The sequence below is a fragment of the Mastomys coucha genome, unplaced genomic scaffold, assembly GCF_008632895.1.
Source record: "Mastomys coucha isolate ucsf_1 unplaced genomic scaffold, UCSF_Mcou_1 pScaffold21, whole genome shotgun sequence".
Classification (NCBI taxonomy): domain Eukaryota; kingdom Metazoa; phylum Chordata; class Mammalia; order Rodentia; family Muridae; genus Mastomys; species Mastomys coucha.
Window position 1 is genome coordinate 32,552,340 of NW_022196904.1, and position 7,286 is coordinate 32,559,625.

Sequence of the window (7,286 nt, forward strand, 5' to 3'; positions counted from 1 at the left end):
AACTAAAAGGCTGTAGAGAGTGTTCAGTATATGCTGTTTAGTTTTGTTTCAACTTGAAACAAGCTAAAGTCATATGGGCCAAGGGAGTCACAATTGAGAAAATAGCTTCAGAAACTGAGGCTGAAAGCAAAATTGCAGGGTATTTTCTTAAGTCATTGAGGTGGGAGGACTCATTTCACTGTAGGTGGTGACATTTCTTGGTTGGTAGACACAGGGTTCTATAAGAAAACTGGCTGAGTGTAGCTAGAATGGTGGCTCACTGGTTAAGAGCACTAGCTGTTCTTCTAAATGTCCTGAGTTCAATTCCCAGAAGTCAAATGATGTTTCACAACCATCTATAATGGGATCTAATTTATTTCATGGTATGCATTTTAAAAAAAAGCATTCACATATATAAAATACATGCCTAAAACTTTTTTTAAAATAAGCTGAGGAAGAAGTATTCAACGCACATCCATGGCCTCTGCATCAGCTCCTGCCTCAAGATTGTTTCCCAGTTTGAGTCCTTGTTTTGGCTTCCCTCAATGGACTGTGACTCAGGATATTTAAGAGTAATAAACCCTTTTCTTCCCAAGGTGCTTTTGGTCATGGTGTTTAATTAGTGACACAGAAACTCTAAAGTAGTTGGTGACTGTGTTTGACACCTGCTCTGATGACAGTGGCTCTGGCACAGAGCAACACACACACATCACTGTAAAGGGATAAGAGAAAGTAACTAACCCAAATTATGTCCTGATTTTCAGAGACTCATGGGTTTAATAACTGAAGCTTATTTTTGACTTTCTATATGAAAATATTCTTCAGTCTTCAGTAAGACAGCTTGAAGACTTGAAGGAAGCAAACAAAAGAAACCATCACAAATGTAGCAAGATGTTAGCTCTAAAAACATACTGATAATGACTGGAGAAGGTAGGCAAGTGTGTGAGTGCTGGCACACAAAAGCACAGCATGAGTAGGAAATTCAGAGGTCGACTCTCTGAAGTCAGTCCTTCTGTGTCACAGTGGAATTTGGTGATGGAATTCAGGAGTCAGATTTGGGTGGCAAACAGCTTTACCTGCTGAGTCATCTGGAAAGTCCTACTTCAAGTTTTCCATAACAAGTTATTGAAGGTAGGTGGAGTAACCACCATGTTACTGAACTCAAATTCTGACAGAACTTTCACAGATTCACTCATGGAAAAATGCATGCATTTCCACGATGTGAAGTTTACCACAGATTAGCAATAAAGGAGAAAAAATTTAACGTGTAATTTTTATCAAATATTTTTTTAAGTAAGCAAAAATCTTTTCCATTCCTTAGGAAAAGCTTTCAATATATTTGAATATTTTCTGTATATATTTGGTCTAAATTACTAATATTTCTATAGCCACCCTAAAAACTAAGGCTATCTAACCTATTTGTGGACCCCACTATATCTGTTATATAAGAACAACTCACCTGAGAACATCTTTTAAAAATACAGATTCTGGGGTTTCGGCAGATTGTTCAGGGATCAAGAGCACTGGTTGCTTTTCCAAAGGTTCCAGCTCTCACACTGGGTGGCTCCAAACCTGTAATATCAGATCCAATGGAGTTCTCTTCTGACCTCTGTGGATACTTACTCACACAGACACAAATACTTACACACTTCTAAAACCTTATTTAAAAAGACGTGTATTCCTAGAGCTGGAGATATGGCTCAGTGTTTAAAGAAGTCTAGCTCCTCTTTCAGAGAACCAAAGTTAATTTCCCAGCATCCACATGACAATTCACACCTATCTGTAACTTCAAGTCTAGGGCTTGTGACATCTTACACATACATCACATATGAAGCCAGAATTACAATTAACATTAAAATAAATTAAAATATATTGATTCTGGGGAACCTTCTCGAAGATAACTCTTCTAATAGGTGTTAAGATTAAAAAAAAAAATACTGAAACCTTTCATTTGTCAGCTTTTTCATATAGGGTCTTGATGTATATGCTAAGACAGCCTCAAACTTTCTATCATCCTGAGGAGTGTTGAGGCTATAGACATGCATTCTATTGTTCATATGATAAATTTAATTTACCAAATACATCAACACATGTTTCATTTGCTAAGTCCCTCAGTGTCAAATATTCTTCTCAGTACTTTGCTTTCAAACAAGAATCACATCAATTCATACACTGTTTTATGAGGCTGAAAAAGTGAGACAGGATTATTGCACTTTCAATCTCAGCCTAGACTTCATAGCTAGTGTCTGGGTGACATAGGGAGACTGTCTTAGGAGGGAAAGAATAAATTTAAAAAAGGAAAGGCTCTAAGACCATGAAAGTGATCTATAATGAACATAGTTAAAAAATATAAAAATATATAAAACAGCTTAGACAAAGAATACAACACCCAAGACTACATCTGAGAAGCAGAACCCAGAAAGATCACTCGAGGTAACCAGACACAGTCCTAGAACTCCAGGATGCCCACTGGACAGTTTAAAGTAGAGACCAAAATGTGCCTGCTCTGCAAATCTGGAAACGTGTCACCTTGATCTGCCCTGCATCTGGAGTGCCTTCCCCCATGATTCCAACCCTTAAAGAATTCTACTAGAGACTGAACCTGATCTTCATTCAGCTAAGATAAATCACATGGGTTAGTATCCTTCAGGAGGTAGGACTAGTACTGCAGTTAAGAATTTAGGGTAGAGAGTCTGTCTAGGCTGGTGCCCTAGGCAATGTTAGAGGGCAAATTCCATACAACACCGAGAGGAAGGTCCACACCCAGGAGCTCTAACACACTCAGGATCATAGGATCAGAGGTGAGGAGGATACAACATCTGCCCAACACGAGGAGTAAGTGGGACCAGCGGGATGCTTACATGCAAGAACTCAGCCAGCCCAGTGGCATTGGTTCCTTCCAGTCTCTCTTGACCAGTGCCCTGAGCAGACCTTGGGCACAAACTATGCAGCAATTACCATGATGCACTGAGGAAGCTCTACCTAGCTACTCTAAAGGGCCCAGGATCAAAGGATCCCAGAATCACAGGATCACAGAGGTCGCCTGACTCTGAGGAGTTCTGGCACAACCAGGATCACAGGAAGGACAGGCCACAGTCAAATTTAGCTTGAGCCAGTAGCACTAGAGAACAGCAGATGGCTGGAGGCAAGCATAAGAAAATAAACAACATAAACCAAAGTTACTTTGCATCATCAGAACCCAGTTCTCCCACCATACCAAGTCCTGGAGACACCATCACACTAGAAAAGCAAGATTCCAATCTAAAATCATTTCTCATGGTGATGATACAGGACTTTAAGGAAGAAAGAAATAACTCCCCCAAAGAAATACAGGAGAACACAGGTAAATACCTAGAAGAGCTTAAAGAGGAAACATAAATATCCCTTAAAGAATTACAGGAAAACACAATCAAACTGGTGAAGTAAATGAACAAAACCATACAGGATCTAAAAATGGAAGGAGAACCAATGAAGAAATCACAGAGGCAGACAACTTAGAGATAGAAAACCTAGGAAAGAAATCAGGAGTCATAGATGCAAGCACCACCAACAGAATACAAGAGATAGAAGTTATATTTCCTGTGACTAGGAATCCAGTAGAAATGTTTTTCTAATGTAAAAGTGAAGGAAGAGGGCTACAGAAAGTAATTCCCACTGTCACCAGGAAAGATTAGGTGAATGGATCTCATTCACTACTGGAACACATGGTTCGAATCTACAGTGTTCCTTAGAGGATCGTGTATAATAGAGCACTTGTTCCCCCTAGTTAGTTGTGGTATTTAGGAAGACTTGTAGAAATTTTATAAAAACCAGCTTTCCTAATAAAAGTGGATAACTAGGAGTGGTCTTTCAGTTTCCAGATATGGTCTTGCCATTCTATTTTTCCTAGTCAGTCATGACATGAGCAATCACTTTCACTTACAACATTGCCATCGATGGAGCAACTCCACAAAGACTGCTATGATATGAGACACTACAGCTCTCTGAGCATGAGTTAAAATAAAACTTTGATTCATTTTTTTCTGCCGTCTGTTGTGTCACAGTAGCATGAAAAAAACAAGAAGGGGCTGGCAAGATATTTCAGTAGACTTTGCTGGCTAGTGTTGTGTCAATTTGAAACAAGCTAAAGTCTTCTGAGATCAGGGAGTGTCAACTGAGAGAATGCCTCAATGAGATTGGGCTGAAGGCAAACCTACAAGGTATTGTCTTGATTAGTGATTGATATGGGAGGGCGTGGTCCATTGTAGCTGGTGCCACTCCTGTACTGGTTGACCTAGGGTCTATAAGAAAACACCCTGAGCTTGGCTGTTGAGATGGCTCCATGGTTAAGAGGACTTCCAGAGGTCCTAAGTTCAGACACCAACAACCATATAGTAGCTCCCAATCATCTGTAATGTGATCTGATTCCTTCTTCTGGTGTGAATTAATGAAGGGCACCCACACACATAAAATATATAAATAAAACTTTAAAAATAAAAGATGAGAAAACAGTTGGCTCTATATTTACTACTACCTCCAGATTCTTTTCCAGTTTGACTCATTTACTTGGTTTCCCCCAATGGACTGTGTGACTCAGGATATTTAAGAGTAATACTTTTCTCCCCAGGTTGTTTTTGGTCATGGTGCTTCTTCATAGTATAGAAACCCTAATTAAAACAGTGGGTAAATGTGCTTGCTGGCAGGCCTAATGATAAATATCTCAATTTCGGGGCATACATCCTGAAGAGAGAGAATCAACTTCTACAGCTGTCCTTAGACCTTCACATATGTACTATGATACAGACATGTCTATAGACTCCCATAACAACTAGAAAAGCGATAAAAGAAACTAATCCAAGTAATCTTTAATGATACTCTGCTATGCTTGCACAAAGGAACCTGGCATAACTGTCTCCGGAGAGACTACATTCAGCAGCAGATGGAAACAGATGCAGAGACCACAGGAAAACACCAGGCAGAGCTCAAGGAAACTTTTGGAACTCAGAGGTAGCCTCAAGCAAGCTGGATATAAGAAGTATAACACAAGAACACAAACCTGGATCCATCAGGGCTAACAGAGACTGAACCATCAACCAAAAAGCATATACAGGCTGGGCCTAGTCCCCCCTATACATTTGTAGCAAATGTGCAGCTCGGTCTTCATGTGGGTCCCCTAACAACTGGAACAGGCAGGGCTGTCTCTGACTCTGTTTCCTACCATTGCATCCACTTCATCTAGCTTGACTGCCTGATCAGACCTCGATGAAAGTATGTAGTTAGCATTGCTTGGACCTGATGTTCCAGAGGAGGCTGATATCCTAGGGTGGCTATAATGGTGGGAAGGATTTGTGAGGGTGGGACTGAGAGGAGAGGAGAAAAGGGGCCTCAAGACAGGCATTTAAAGTGAATAAATAAATAAAGTGATGAAATGTTTGAGATTCTAGATGCTGAGGAGATTGCTCAGATATCAGGTGCACTTCTTTTTCCAGAGGTTCCAGCACCTACACTGGGTGGTGCCAAACCACCTGTAACGTTGAAAAAATATGTAGATTCAGGGGAATCTTCTGCTAGGTAAATCTCCTAAGAGACGCCTAGGAATTAAAAACTTAAAACCTTTCATTTGTCTGCTTTTTCAGACAGGGTCTTGATGTGGATGCTAAGAGGGCCTCACACTCTCATCCCTTCTAACCTTCATGAGTCCTGGATCATATGTGTGCATGCTATCACTCTCATGATAAATTTAATTTATCAATAAGGCAGTGCATACTCCATTGTTCAGTCTATCGCTGAGCATTGTCCCCAGTACTTTGCTCTCATAAACAAGAATCACAAAATTTCTAATAGGTATCTTTCTTCATACACTGTTTTCTGGGCATGAAAAAGTGAGCCTCTCTCCTTGTTAAAAAGCAAAGATGTTAGCAATCACACCATTGTGGTGTCACTGTTGCATTAGGGAATCTACCATCCTACCTTAATTTGAGAATCACAGGGAACACTGACAGATACCCAAAGCTAAGCTAGATATTTTAAAAGGGTCCATTAAAAGACTCTAATAACTGGGCTAGAGAGAAGTCTGTGCTGTACAGCTACGGAAGTAACTTTTTGTCTTTTATCATAACAGAACTAATGTCCCAAGAATCAAGAATCTTCATGGGTTGGATGCAGTAAGAAAGACTGTAAATTCCCCAGATGCTCAGATAGGAAGATTACACTTTCAAGCTCAGCATAGAGTACACAGCAGATGTTGGGGGGTGACACATGGAGACATTGACCTTAGAGTAAAAAAATAAATTTAAGAGCTGGGACCATCAATGCCATCTGTAATCAGAATAGTTTTAAAAATGTCTTTTAGACATTTGAAACAATTTAGTCAAGGAATCCCAATACACACAATTGTGGCTGAATCTTTTAACCAGAACCCAGGGACATCACTCACTCAAGATAGCAATACATGTTCCTAGAATCACATGACAACAACTGGACAGTGTATAAGCAGAGACAAAGATGTGCTCTGGTCTGCACATCTGGAGAGATGCCACTCTGATCTGCCCTGAAACTAGAGAGAGTCCCTCAGGATCTTGATCCTTGAATCAAAGGCTTCAACTAGAGTCTGGACCTGACATTATGCTAAGATAAATCATAAAGGTGAGTAGGCTTGGGAGGATGGGCGTATGACTGTAGTTAAGAATTTCAGGGCATAAACCTTGTGTAAAGATCCTCCGCATGATAAAATAAACTTTTACTAGCTACACTAACTATGTGTATCTACCTTCCGGCTCCTAGCAACAACTAAACCTAATTTTGAAAAGTAAACTTTAAAGAAGGAGGTAATAAAAGTACTTAGTAGCAGAAATAAAACTAAATCCTGTCCCACATTTAAAAAAAAAAGTGTAAAAAGTAATTTCTGAAGTAAATTCTTGGCCACCCAGTGTCTTGTGAGCATCTTGCTAAAAAAATAAAATCATATGACCTCTCCCTAGTCCCCATCTCCCTTGTGTCCTCTCATTACATTTAATTATCTCTGACCTGCATCCCTTGTGCTTCAGCAAGAGACAGTTGCAAACTGACCACATAGAACCACTGCCACTCGTCAATGCGCTCCACTTGTCAATGCGCAGGCCTCTATCAACTCCTGAGGTAAACTCAAGGCGCATGTGCAGCCAGAGACAGACGCACATCGATGGCGTCATGTCAGTGGCATCGGTTTGGCGACACATCAAAAATCTGATAGCAATTCATTGATGCTTGGCTGGAGCAAGGCGGTGTACTGAGCATACCTTGTTTCTTGGGCATATTGGATTTTTCCAGAGGATATTTAAACAAGAAAG

The 7,286-nt window shown here is 40.2% G+C and overlaps 1 long non-coding RNA gene across 1 annotated transcript in view; it reads right to left on the reverse strand.

The window, feature by feature from the left end:
* Positions 1–7,198, reverse strand: part of LOC116102077 — an 8,880-nt gene extending 1,682 nt beyond the window's left edge. Inside the window, exons 1-2 of the long non-coding RNA XR_004123000.1 lie at positions 6,985–7,198; positions 1,439–1,551 (exon numbers count right to left, since the gene is read on the reverse strand). This is a non-coding gene — a long non-coding RNA (uncharacterized LOC116102077). The remainder of the gene's footprint in view (positions 1–1,438; positions 1,552–6,984) is intronic.
* Between the last annotated feature and the right edge of the window lie 88 nt (positions 7,199–7,286).